This window comes from Prionailurus bengalensis, chromosome B3, assembly GCF_016509475.1.
Source record: "Prionailurus bengalensis isolate Pbe53 chromosome B3, Fcat_Pben_1.1_paternal_pri, whole genome shotgun sequence".
Taxonomy (NCBI): domain Eukaryota; kingdom Metazoa; phylum Chordata; class Mammalia; order Carnivora; family Felidae; genus Prionailurus; species Prionailurus bengalensis.
The window spans coordinates 119340377-119355133 of NC_057355.1; the positions used below are offsets into that span (position 1 = coordinate 119340377).

Consider the following 14757-nt stretch of genomic DNA (forward strand, 5'->3'; position numbering starts at 1 on the left):
CTTTTAACAATACCTTATAATGTAAAATAATCTTGTCTTGATGAACGATTAAGCTATTACAATATTACTGAATTGACAAAAAGAAAACTTAGTACTTCACGTAACATGAAACATCATCCTATGCGTCAAAAGGCAAGACCTCCCTGGCAAAATGCAGAAAATAAGCCTAGCTCTATTAAACACTATAAATAGTTATGCATTAAGGGTGCCCAGGTCATTCAGTCAGTTGAGTGTCCAATTCTTGATTTCAGCTCAGGTCATGGGTATGGGACTGAGCCCTGAGCCAGGCTCCACACTCAGTGTGGAGCCTACCTAAGATTCTCTTTCCCTCTGCCCCTCTTCCCTGCTTGCATGCTCTCAAAAAAAAAAAAAAAAAAAAAAAAAAAAGCATTAAAAAACAATGTCCTATTCAACACTGTACTAGACATTCTAGCTAGAGAATTAAGAAAAAAAATAAAATAAATCCAACTTGGAAAGGAACAAGTGAAACTATTTTTATAGAATGGATAAAAAAATGTGGTATATACATATAATAGAATATTATTTAGCCTTAAAAATGAAGGAAATTCTGGGGCGCCTGGGTGGCTCAGTTGGTGGAGCTTCCGACTTCAGCTCAGGTCATGATCTCACGGTTCGTGAGTTCGAGCACCGCATCAGGCTCTGTGCTGACAGCTTGGAGCTTGGAGCCTGCTTCGGATTCTGTGTCTCCCTCTCTCAACCCCACCCCCACTTGATCTTCCCCTCCCCTCAAAAATAAACAAACATTTTTTAAAAATTTAAAACAAAACTGAAGGAAATTCTCACATATACTACATCAAATGTCCTTGAGGACATTATGCTCAGTGAAATAAGCCAGTCACAAAAAGACAATACTGTATGATTTCATTTATATGAGGTACCTAGAGTAGTCTAATTCATTGACAGAAATAGAATCCTGGTTGCCAGGGGCGAGGGGATGGGAGTATAGGGAGTTGTTTAACAGGTATCAAGTTTCAGTTTCACAAGATGAAAAGTTCTAGAGATTGGGTTGTACAACAATGTGAATGTATTTACTGACATTACACTAAAAAAGAGTTAATAAGCCTCTACTACAAAGCTGTCATCATCAAGACAGCATGGTATTGGCACCAAAACAGACACATAGACCAATGGAATAGAATAGAAACCCCAGAACTAGACCCACAAACGTATGGCCAACTCATCTTTGACAAAGCAGGAAAGAACATCCAATGGAAAAAAGACAGCCTCTTTAACAAATGGTGCTGGGAGAACTGGACAGCAACATGCAGAAGGTTGAAACTAGACCACTTTCTCACACCATTCACAAAAATAAACTCAAAATGGATAAAGGACCTAAATGTGAGACAGGAAACCATCAAAACCTTAGAGGAGAAAGCAGGAAAAGACCTCTCTGACCTCAGCCGTAGCAATCTCTTACTCGACACATCCCCAAAGGCAAGGGAATTAAAAGCAAAAGTGAATTACTGGGACCTTATGAAGATAAAAAGCTTCTGCACAGCAAAGGAAACAACCAACAAAACTAAAAGGCAACCAACGGAATGGGAAAAGATATTCGCAAATGACATATCGGACAAAGGGCTAGTATCCAAAATCTATAAAGAGCTCACCAAACTCCACACCCGAAAAACAAATAACCCAGTGAAGAAATGGGCAGAAAACATGAATAGACACTTCTCTAAAGAAGACATCCGGATGGCCAACAGGCACATGAAAAGATGTTCAGCGTCGCTCCTTATCAGGGAAATACAAATCAAAACCACACTCAGGTATCACCTCACGCCAGTCAGAGTGGCCAAAATGAACAAATCAGGAGACTATAGATGCTGGAGAGGATGTGGAGAAACGGGAACCCTCTTGCACTGTTGGTGGGAATGCAAATTGGTGCAGCCGCTCTGGAAAGCAGTGTGGGGGTTCCTCAGAAAATTAAAAATAGACCTACCCTATGACCCAGCAATAGCACTGCTAGGAATTTATCCAAGGGATACAGGAGCACTGATGCATAGGGCCACTTGTACCCCAATGTTCATAGCAGCACTCTCAACAATAGCCAAATTATGGAAAGAGCCTAAATGTCCATCAACTGATGAATGGATAAAGAAATTGTGGTTTATATACACAATGGAATATTATGTGGCAATGAGAAAAAATGAAATATGGCCTTTTGTAGCAACGTGGATGGAACTGGAGAGTGTGATGCTAAGTGAAATAAGCCATACAGAGAAAGACAGATACCATATGGTTTCACTCTTATGTGGATCCTGAGAAACTTACCAGGAACCCATGGGGGAGGGGAAGGAAAAAAAAAAAAAAAAGAGGTTAGAATGGGAGAGAGCCAAAGCATAGGAGACTGTTAAAAACTGAGAACAAACTGAGGGTTGATGGGGGGTGGGAGGGAGGAGAGGGTGGGTGATGGGTATTGAGGAGGGCACCTTTTGGGATGAGCACTGGGTGTTGTATGGAAACCAATTTGTCAATAAATTTCAGAAAAAAAAAATAAATAAAGTGACTCAACCAGCCTACAAAAAAAAAAATAAAATAAAAAAAAAAATAAAAAAGAGTTAATATGCTAAATTTTATGCAATGCCAATCACTTCCTTACCACAAATTTTACACACTTTTGTTAAATATTTCATACACAAAAGGTGTTATACCTTTTTTAAAATTTTTTAATGTTTATTTTTCAGAGAGACAGAGCACAAGTGGGGGAGGGGCAGACAGTGAGGGGACACAGAATCTGAAGCAGGTTCCAGGCTCTGAGCTGTCAGCATAGAGCCCGATGCGGAGCTCGAACTCACAAGCTATGAGATCATGACCTAAGCTGAAGGTTGGAAGCTTAAACAACTAAGCCACCCGAACACCCCAGTGTTCTAATTTTTAATAATGGGGTGGGGAGTTCCAGAGAAGAAAGTCACACAACTTCTGTTTTGCCAAAAATCTGTGTAAGCATGAACTGAATGTCATTTTTCAATGGAGTGTCACTGTAATTTTAGAGATGGGAATACTAAAGAAAAAAAAAGAATACTGATGAGTAGGATAACCAATAACCCCAAAGAAATATAATTTCTGCCTTCCACAATTATTCAAATTTTTTTTGCATGTTAGAAGAATATTTACATATTCATCTTTACAAAAGAACTTTTATCATTTACCTCCTTCCATGGATTGAATAAAATGTCACAGAGTAAACACAATCATATTTGCAATTTCTATAGGGTTTTTTAGAAGTTTTTATTGTTGTGGCACCTGGGTGGCTCGGTCGGTTAGGCGTCCATCTTCAGTCTTCGGCCTAGGTCATGGTCTTGACGCTCCCGAGTTAGAGCCCCGTGCAGGGCTCTGTGCTGACAGCTCAGGGCCCGGAGCCTGTTTTGAATTCTGTGTCTCCGTCTCTCTCTCTGCCCTGCCCCTGCTCACATTCTGACTCTCACACTCTCTCTCAGAAATAAATAAACATTAAAAAAAATTTTTAAATGCTTAAAACAGGGGCACCTGGGTGGCTCAGTCGGCTAAGCATCTGACTCTTAGTTTTAGCTCAGGTCATGATTTTGTGGTTTGCGATCAATCAAGCCCTGTGCTGGGCTCTGCGCTGACAGTGCAGCCTGGGATTCTCTTTCCCTCTCGACCCCTCCCCACTTGCACACACATACACACACACTCCCTCCCTCTCTCTCAAAATAAATTTAAAAATGCTTAAAACAAAAAATAAGGTAAGTTAATGACAAAAGGTTTTATATATGCTTGTGTATATATGCATATATTGTTGTTATTTAATATACAATATTTTACACTAACCATTATTCCCAATCTATGTCTACTGGAAAACATCTCATCTTGTTTTTAAATGAAAAATGAAACAGAACAGCTTTCCCATTTATTACACTTTGAACTAAAATATATTGTTTCAAAGAATGAAATCATTTACAACAACGTGGATGGAACTAAAGGGTATTATGCTAAGTGAAATAACTCAGAGAAAGATATCATGATTTCACTTACACATGGAATGAGAAACTCAACAGATCAACATAGGGGAAGATAAGGAAAAATAAGATAAAAACAGTGAGGGAGGCAAACCATAAGAGACTCTTAAATACAGAGAACAAACTGAGGGTTGCTGGAGGGGTGGGAGGGGGAATGGGTTAAATGGGTGATGGGCATCAAGGACAGCACTTTTCAGGATGAGCACTGGGTGTCATATGTAAGAGATCAATCACTGGGTTCTACTCCTGAAGCCAAGACTACACTGTATGTTAACTAACTTGAATTTGAATTGAAAATAATAAAGTAATATAAACTATATTATTTCATAAACTCAGTCAATTCTGATTATTCACAGTAAAGAGCAAACTTCTGAGATTACCTCTATTGTCACAATTGCTGGCTCCGTCATTTTCCACTGTAGGATATCTACCTGTGAGTACCTAGGAAATAGGACTGAACCAATGCTGCCAAATTAGGCTCATATCTAGACAGCAAAAAAATTTTCTGGGTCTAAGAGATAATGAGTATATGTATATATATAATAGTACATATTAATTATAGCTTATTTCCCACCTATAGTGAACAACATCTCCATGTAATACTTAGAGGATAATCTAAAAATATTACCCCATTACACCCAGAAATTAAGTACTAGCTATATTCAAACCTGCGACAGGTAATTTATATAAATGGTGAGTAAGTGTGATTAATACAACCAAATACTCTACAACTTGGTAAATTTTCTTGTTCCATTGGAAAAAAATGTTTAATTACCAGAAATTTAGCAAGTAAAATTGGACAATCCAAAAAGAGCTTACACAGTTTTCCTCAAAAGCAGCAGAAAAAGCAAACTTGATGCATACAATAACACTGGCACTAGTTTCTTAAATCTACCATATTGGAAACCAGTTTCCCAAATAATTCTCCAATTATTAAAATAAGGGGGGAAAAACAAGTAGCCTTTGAACTAAAATAAATATAAACTACATTGTTTCATAAACTCAGTCAATTCTGACTCAAAAACAAAAAACCGAAGATGCAGATCTTATTTTTTAATGTTTATTTATTTTGGGGTGGGGGGGGAGACAGAGAATCCCAGTCAGGTTCCATGCTGTCAGCACAGAGACCAATAAGGAGCTCGAACTCAGAAACTGTGAGATCATGACTTGAGCAGAAATCAAGAGTCAGACACTCAACCAATAGAGCCACCCAGATGCCCCCGAATTTTATTTTGCATCTTGTTTATAAATTTTTATCTCTATTTTTCATTATGCTGCTTTGTTGATACAAAAATTCAAAATCTATTTCACCTCTTCCTGTTTAGGCATCTTATTTTCAGCATCATTACTCTACTCAGACAGGAAACACACGCAAAATTCTTACTGGACTCAGACACCATAATTTCCTGCCAATATTCCTCTTTTCATATATTATACATGTTGTTTATATTCTTCATCTTAAAAGTAATACAAACTGTGGCCCATTATATTCTTCCAAGATAGCTACAATGGGAGATTCCATCCCATTGTATCTCTTCTTATAATGAGATGTTGATATTCCTCCCTTCAAGTGGTGTGGTCTATGTCTACCCCCTCCTCTGAACACAGGTGGGCCTTACTGACTACTTCAACCAACAGAAAAAAGCAGATTTAAGACTATGTGACTTCCAAAACTAAGTCAAATATGCCATGCAACTTCACCTTGTTCTCCTGGGATGCTCTCTCTTGGAACCTAGCCACCATGCTGTGAGGAAGCCAAGCAGCCAAAATGAAAGGTCATGTGTAGGTGTTCTGGCCAAGAGCCCAGGCTGAGGTCCCTGCCAATAGCCAGCGTTAACCACCAGACACATGAGTGTGCAAGCCTTCAAACGATTCCACTGCCCAGTCAATCAAGCCACCCCACCCTTCCAGCTACTCCACCTCAGGCTACATATTAACCGAGACAAACTGTCCCCCCCAAGTAAGTCTTGACCAAATTACAGAAACATAATCAAAATAAATGCTGTGGTATGTTTTGAACCACTAAGTAAACAATAGATAACATAAGCTCATAAATAAAATTTGAAAAATGCACAAAAAGAGGAAGAAGAAAACCTTTAATTACACTAAGTTTCACCACTGTTAACATTTTGACACATATTTTACCATCAAGAAAATATTTTGCCCCACTCACCTAAGATTTCAAATGCTTTATTTTTACTGGAATAAAGGGCCAAGTTTTAAAGGTAGTCAACTGTTTGTATCTAACTAGAAATAGGAAGAGAAAACATTACAGTCATTCTACTTTTCTCCTCTTTACTCTTTCACATACCTGTCCTTAGTGAGGTATCTGAGGATGGCTGGTACACCAATATTCCAATCTATGGATGTGAATCAAGACCTTGGGTTGCAACAGCAGCTGTACTGGACCTCCTCCCTGGGAAGAAGTTGCTGAAGCCCCAAATCTGAAATTTTTAAGGAAAGAAAATAAATACTAAATATAAACATTTCCTTTCAATCACTTATAATTCCATCTCCACAACTAAATGGGTGCTGGCAGAGTAGGTTAAGATTACATGTAAGTGAACACACAGGTTTCACCAAAAGTGGAGTAATGCAGATTCAAGATCCAGCTCTACTTCTTACTAGATATATGATCTTACTGAAAGAACGAATTAGGGCACCTGGGTGGCTCGGTTGAATGTCCGACTTTGGCTCAGGTCATGATCTCCCGGTTCGTGAGTTTGAGCCCCACATTGGGCTCTGTGCTGACAGCTGGGAGCCTGGAGCCTGCTTCGGATTCTGTGTCTCCCTCCCTCCCTCCCTCTCTCTCTCTCTGCCCCTCCCTTGCTCACACACTCTCTCTCAAAAACAAACTTAAAAAAAAAAGAATAAATTCTCTGTGCCTAAGTCCCACCCTGTAATGAAGACTGTGGTGACTGGATCAAAATCTTGGGCTAGGAGTTAGAAGATCTGGGTTCTAAACTCAGTTATCATTCTGCCTTGCTGTAAGAATTTTGATACTTCTCTGGGTTCAGATATACCATCTCTAAAAGGAGAGGGTTGTTTTAGATAATGGTTCCTGAAATCTAATCCTTAAACAGATGCCAGCCATGACTAAAAAATGGGTGTAAAGTTACCAACTGTGCTTACTCTGAGATTGTCTTTCCTATTTTTTGTTATTAAAATGGTTTCTTTTATGAGATGATGTGATAGACAGTAGTATAGTTTTTTAAATGTCTTGAAGAGTCAAAATCAAAAGCCTATAGCCCTATGTAAACAATATAGAATTCTTTTTAGAAATTCTTGTATGTATGCAACTTACATGAGCTCTAAAACCCCCTCTACTTCTAACATTCCACATATTTACTATTCAACTAGCATTTTTTAGGTACCTAAAATGTGACAGACACTCTACCAGTTGCTGGGGAAGCCCCAAAATAAATAAGATTAGTTCCTGCTCCTAAAAATCTCCCAATCTAATAGGGAAATAGACACATAAACCTCAAATACAATTTAACATGCTAAGTTTTGTAATAGAGGCTTTACACCTTGCAACATACAAGAGGTAAAACAGCGGAATGAATGAATTTTTAAATTAAGTAGGATTTTTTAAATTATTACTTAAGATTTTATTTGCAGGGGGTGGGGGCACCTGGCTGGCGCAGTCAGAAGAGCATTCAACTCTTGATCTCAAGGTTGTGAGTTCAAGCCCCACATTGGGTGCAGAGATTACTTAAATAAATAAAACTTTAAAAAATGAGATTTTATTTTTTTAAGTAATCTCTACACCCAATGTGGAGCTTGAATTCACAACCCTAAGATCAAGAGTCACACACTCCACCAACTGAGCCAGCCAGGTGCCCCAAATTAAGTGGGATTTTAGAGCTTTATAATTGTATGAAGAATTACTCAACTTCTTTAAATCTCAATTTCCTTACTTGCAAAACAGGAATGATTACAGATAACACAGAGTTGTGGTAAATAGATAAAATGTAAAAACAAAAGACAATCCACCAAAAAATTTGGTTTATATACTTTCCAGAAGACAAATTAAAAATGTATCATATATTAATGACCTGGCACAAAAGGGATTATTTACAACACTGATTTACACTCAGAGGTACCTTTGTACACTAACTTCTAAACATCTGAAGGCTTACAACCAAGTTTGCTCCATTTATATTCCTAGCACCTAGTACAATTCCTTAATAATGGCAAGTATTAATAAATAGTTTATTAGAAAAAAAGGACTGAATGAACGAATGGCTTTTTTAAAAAAACAGGAACTAAAGTTATAATAGCTGAAAGTAAAAATTCTTAAGTTTTCATTCAAAACTAATTTTAAGTGTGTATTTTAAGTACCCAGACCTGTCATATTACAACCTGGATACGCAGGCCTGTTTTAAAAAGCAAAACAGGGGTGCCTAGATGGCTCAGTCGATTGAGCATCCAACGCTTGATTTTGGCTCAGGTCATGAATCTTAGGGTTATGGGATCAAGTCCTGTGTCAGGCTCTGCACTAACAGGTTGGGGTCTACTTAGGATTCTCTCTCCCCTTCTCTCTCTCTGCCCCTGCCCCACTTGCATGCACACACGCACAGGTGCACACACACACACACAGGTGCACACTCTCTCTCTCTCAAAAATAAATAAACTGAAAGGAAGGAAGGAAGGAAGGAAGGAAGGAAGGAAGGAAGGAAGGAAGGAAGGAAGGAAAGAAAGAAAGAAAAAGAACTCCCAGGTTGGTTTATGTTCCAAGTAGCTGTCCCTAGAGGAATGGATCAGAGAAAGAAACTTAAGCACAGCATTTAAGCTTTATTCAGACCTGGAAGACAAAAATCTGACATACTTCCCACAAAGAACATGCCTATGGAAAAAAACTACAGTATCTATTTAAAAAAACAACAACAAAACACTTATTTTTACTTTTTTTTTTTTTACTAGAATTGCTATGCCAATTACAGTGATCATAAAGAGGAAACCTTCCCAATTACAAATTAAGACCTCCTACTCAAAACTTAACTCATAAATTCTGTTTATCCAACTAAATATTTACTTTCATCATACCCGAAGATCCTCCTTTCACTTCCCAGTATCTGTTCAAAGGTGTTAGACCCAATCACCATCCAATCTCAATTCTGAATGACTTTCAAAAAATGGGTGATTACCTCCTTAATATCATATCCCTTCTTAATATGTAACCACTAACAGCTCTCATAACTACATTTTGCCAAGGCCAAGTGTGATGTGCTACTCACAACTCCAAGCCTGTGCTGCATGGCTCCAAACCATTCGTCTCCAAGTAGTAGCATGCTATTCTCTTCTCTTAATTACATACGAATTCCTTGTACTCAAAATGTGGTTCACCAACTGGTACCATCTCAGTCCCTACCTTATACCTACTAAACAGGTTCTGCATTTTAACATGAACGTCAGGTGATTCATACAAAGAAAATTTTGAGAGGCACTGTACTAATTCAGGGTCCCTTCCTCCTGCCTTACAGTTTTTGAATTGCGATTTGCCATATAAGGAAAGAGATCCTTTTTCTTTTGAGCATATTAAGACCCACCAGGGGTGCCTGGGTGGCTCAGTTGGTTGAGCGTCTGACTTCGGCTCAGGTCATGATCTCACGGTTTGTGGGTTCAAGCCCCGCGTCGGGGTCTGTGCTGACAGCTCAGAGCCTGGAGCCTGCTTCCGATTCTGTGTCTCCCTCTCTGCCCCTCCCCAGCTTGCATTCTGTCTCTCTCTCTCTCTCTCAAAAGTAAATAAAACATTAAAAAAAAAAAAAAAAGACCCACCAAAATGAAGTGAGGAATCTTTAAATAAGATTACACAGTTTCTTCACAACCTTCTTTTCATAAAAGACTGTAAGTTTTATGAAGCCAGAGACTTCACTGTATCCTCAAGACTAAAACAGTACCAGGTAAATATTTGTAGAAGAAACAAAATAGACAACAGATGATCCCTAAGGTCCTCTGACTTTTAAATCTTTGGCTCTTCCATTTGCCATGTAAACAAAATTCTATCTAAGGAAAGGGAAGCTAAAAGATTATCTAAATTTACAAAATAAAAAATATGCCACCTTAAATGACTTGGTCACAAGGTCACAAAGCAGGTTCACTATTAAGTTCATAAAGCTCAAAAACATTTTTATAATATCTTTTTTTTTTTTTAAGTTTTAACTTATCCATTTTAAGTAATCTCTACACCCATCATGGGGCTTAACCTCACGACTCCAAGATCGAGAGTCACATGCTCCGGGGTGCCTAGGTGGGTCAGTAGGTTAAGCATCCAACTTCGGCTCAGGTCATCATCTCGCAGATCTCGATGTGGGGTTTAGGCCCCACATCGGGCTCTCTGCTGACAGCTCAGAGCCTGGAACCTGCTTTGGAATCTGTGTCTCCCTCTCTCTCTGCCCCTCCCCCACTCATGCTCTCTCTCAGGAGCACACACTCTCTCTCAAAATAAAATAAAACACTTAAAAAAAAAAAAGTCACATGCTCTTCCAACTGAGCCAGCCAGGCACCCCGGTATCATTGTATTATAAATATTAATATATTTTATAATTATATTTTAGGTCAAATGACAATACTTCCTCTACATGTACACTATCATCCAAGTAGCTAGCAAAACTCAAATATCCAGAAAAGTTGTACACTCAAGGGTTTAAGGAAACCTAAAATGTACACATTGTTGCAAAGTATCTGTACATAAAAACTGAAGATTTCATAGTATGATTAGTTTCTTTAAAGCCAGAAGTAAAGTGCTTCCAATCTTTACTGCACTTTAAGTTTAAATAGAGGAAAGAAACAAAAGGGATAGAAAAAAATAAAGAAAAAAAAAAAAAAATAGGGACCAGATATGGCAACCGGATAGAGAAGTGATCAGAGGTAAATAGCAATCAAAAGTCTCAAGGAACGTGATTTAGGGACTTAGAAAAGGAAAAATGACTATAAAAGCAAAAAGCAGAGTATCAGTTGAGCCAACATCCATTTCAGGAACTTCTAACACATAGTGCAAGAAATTTTGGGAGCAAGTAAATTCTAGAATATCTCTGGGGTTGGGGTGCCTGGCTGGCTCAGTTGGTAGAGCACCTGACTCTTGATCTGAGGATCATAAGTTGAAGCTTCACATTAGGCATGGAACCTACTTAAAAAAAAAAGAGAGAGAGAATGTTTTTTAATTTTTATTTTAGAGAGAAAGAGCGCAAATGGGGGAGACGGGCAGAGGGAGAGAGAATTCCAAGCAGGCTCCACGCTCAGCACACAGCCCATCACGGGGCTCAATCCCAGACCCTGGGATCATGACCCCAGCCAAAAATCAAGAGTGAGAGGCTCAACTGACTAAGCCACCCAGGTGCCCAGGGAGAGTCTGTTTTTAGAATATCTCTGGGATCCAGGCACCTGGTGGCTCAGTCGGTTAAGTGTCTAACTCTCAATATCGGCTCAGGTCACAATTTCACCCTTGTGGGATAAAGCCCTGTGTGGGATTCCACCCTGGGTGTGGAGCCTCCTTGGGATTCTCTCCCTTTCTCTTTGCTTCTCCCCTGCTCATGCTTTCCCTCTCTCTTGCTGTCTCTCAAAATAAATAAATAAACTTTTTTAATGTTTGTTTTTTTTTTTTTTTTTGAGAGGGAGAGAGAGGCAGAGAGAGACAGAGCACGAGCAGGGGAGGAGCAGAGAGAGGGAGACACAGAGGCTGAAGTAGGATCCAGGTTCTGAGCTGTCAGCACAAAGCCCAACATGGGGCCCAGATTCATGAACTGCGAGATCATGACCTGAGCAGAAATCAGTTGCCCAACCGACTGAGCCACCAAGTCAACCCAAAACAAATAAATAAACTTTTAAGAAAATGTTTAGAATATCTCTTGGGTTGGTGGATCATTTCTCCCATCTACCATAGCCTACATAACTAAATTAATAAGGAACAAGGAAATACATCCCTAACCTCTTCAGAGATCACTAAAAAGCAAATTAGGTTCAATATGTACTTTGTTTTCTATGGCAAGCACAGGTCTAGAAAGTTTTCATTAATCTCTATGAAGATTTTCATTAAAAACAAAAAAAAAATTAAGTTTTGATTCCTCACCTACCTTCTATACCTCATTTTCCCTATTTATGATATTAGATTTAGTCCAAAACATAGATATAATCAGTTCATGCAGAGATTTCTATTTCTAAAAGACATTTTCTAGAAATCTATTATATGCAAAGCAAACAAAAAACAACAAAAAAAAGCCATAAATGTTAAATTAGGGTGAGGAAAGACCACCAGAACAAGGTACCAAAGTAGAAATCATAGACTGACTATAAAAATGTAAAACAGGGCTGCCTGGGTGGCTCAGTCAGTTGAGAGTCCGACTTTGGCTCAGGTCATTATCTCACCGTTCGTGGGTTTGAGCCTCACAGCAGGCTCTGTGCTGACAGCTCAGAGCCTGGAGCCTGATTTGGATTCTGTGTCTCCCTTTCTGTCTCTCCCTGACTCACGCTCTGTCTCCCTCTGTCTCTCAAAAATAAATAAACGTTAAAAAAAAAATTTTTTTTTTAATGTAAAACATCTATGAGTGCCTGGCTGGCTCAGTTGGAAGAGCATGCAACTCTTGATCTAGGGGTCCTGAGTTTGAGCCCCACAGTGGGTGCAGAGATTACAATCAATCAATCAATCAATAACTTTATTTTAGATGTAAAACATCTACACTGCAAAAGTCATCATGAAGGAAAGTTAAGACATGAATGACAAATTAGTAAAGTATCCACAATATAAAACAGAGATTTAATGCCCTTAATGTATAAACAGCTCCTATAAATTAATAAAACATGGGTAGAAACACATGAAAATATAACTTACGAAAGAAGAAATAAAATCATAAGCACAAGATGCAAATTTCATTAGTAAGAGACACAAATTATCATTTCAGATTGACAAATACTAAAAATATCAGTAAGATCCATACTGTTCTATAAGGTATGTGTTATAATCATATAACACATCAGTAAGATGTGAATCAGTAAGATCCATAAGTGTTCTATAAGGCATATAAAATCTGGCACTCCTATTCACTACTATTGAGATTCTACCTATCAACAGTTTATCATTGTAAGAGCTTTCAAGAAAATAAAGACATTTCAAAATATGCCCATCCTTTGACCCAACAGTCCCACTTGTAAAAAATGTATTCTAGGGATGTAAAATGTAAAAAATCCCATTCTAGGGATGCCTGGGTGGCTTAGTCAGTTGAGAGTCTGACTTCAGCTCAGGTCATGATCTCACAGTTCATGGGTTCGAGTCCCACATTGGGCTCTGTGCTGACAACTCAGAGCCTTGAGCCGGCTTCAGATTCTGTCTCCCTCTCTCCCTGCCCCTCCCCCCTCTCAAAAATAAACAAACATTAAAAAAATTTATTCTAAGTAAATGGATGTGTTTAAATATATATGTACAGAAGAGCCATTGCATACGCCCAGCACGTAGCCAGTGTTCAATTAGTATCTGATGAATAAATAGTACTGTTGAATGATCATAGCATTGTTCATAATAGCAAAACTGTTACCATTACAGAAGTATCTAATAAACCATGATATATCCATACATTGAAATCCTATACAGCCATTAAAAATGATAATGCAGGGGCGGGCGCCTGGGTGGCTCAGTCGATTAAGCATCTGACTCTTGATTTCAGCTCAGGTCATATCTTGTAGTCAGTGAGTTTGAACTCCGGGTCGGGCTCTGCGCTGATAATGCGGACCTGCTTGGGACTCTCGCTCTCTTTCCCTCTCTGCCCCTCCCTGACTTGTGTGCACACATGCACACTCTTTCTCTCTCTCTCAAAATAAACTTAAAAAAAATTTTAATGATAATGCAGATCTATAATTATTAATTAGGGAAAAAAACAGTAAACCATATGGTGGTTCCTCAGAAAAAGTAAACACATAATTACCACATGATCCAGCAATTCCATTTCCAGGTATATAACCAATAGAATTGAAAGAAGGGACTCAGATATTTTTTACAGCAAAGTTCACAGCAGCATTGTTTATAATAGCCAAAAGATGGAAACAACCTAAATGCCCACTGAAAGATTAAATGATAAGCAAAATGTGGCATATACATACAATGGAATATTATTCAGCCTTAAAAAACAATGTTCTGACACATGCTACACCATGGATGAACCTTGAAAACATATGCTAAGTGAAATAAAACCAGATACAAAAGGACAAATATTGTATGATTGCATGTTTTTGAGATATACAAAACAGTGAAATTCAGACAGGAAGGTAGAATGGTTGTTGCCATGGGCTGGGGGAAGGGGAGAACAAGCTGTTACTGTTTAATGTGTACAGAGTTTCAGTTTAGAAAGATAAAGTTCTAGAGATGGATAGCACAGCTGCACAATAATGTGAATGTACTGAATGCCACTGAACTGTACATTCTGAAATAGTTACAAGAAAAAAATTATAACGTGGTTAAAATAGTAAATTTTATGTTATGTATATTTTATTACAATAAAAAATTATAATGAAAACAATAACACATCTTCTAGACTGGAATAAACACTGTTTATTATTTTTGAGTTGTAGTCATAAAAAGTGAGATTAAAAAAATGCATTACTTTGGTTATTTCTGTTCTATTATTATTATTCAGTATCCCCTACACAAGTCATCAAGAATAGTACCAAATGCACACCTGTCAGAATGACTAAAATCAACAACACAAGAAACAACAGGTGTCGGCAAGGATGTGGAGAAAAAGGAACACATGTGCACTGTTAGTGGGAA

At 38.2% G+C, this 14757-nt stretch overlaps 1 protein-coding gene across 11 annotated transcripts in view; it reads right to left on the reverse strand.

The window, feature by feature from the left end:
- The window catches only part of NUMB (NUMB endocytic adaptor protein), a 203041-nt gene that overhangs the window by 153984 nt on the left and 34300 nt on the right, over positions 1–14757 (reverse strand). For 3 of the 11 annotated variants that reach the window (XM_043556544.1, XM_043556545.1, XM_043556543.1), the window contains exon 2: positions 6310–6442. The exons of the other annotated variants lie outside the window; for them this stretch is intronic. The gene's annotated coding sequence lies outside the window, so the exon portion shown is untranslated. The remainder of the gene's footprint in view (positions 1–6309; positions 6443–14757) is intronic. 11 annotated transcript variants of the gene reach the window in all.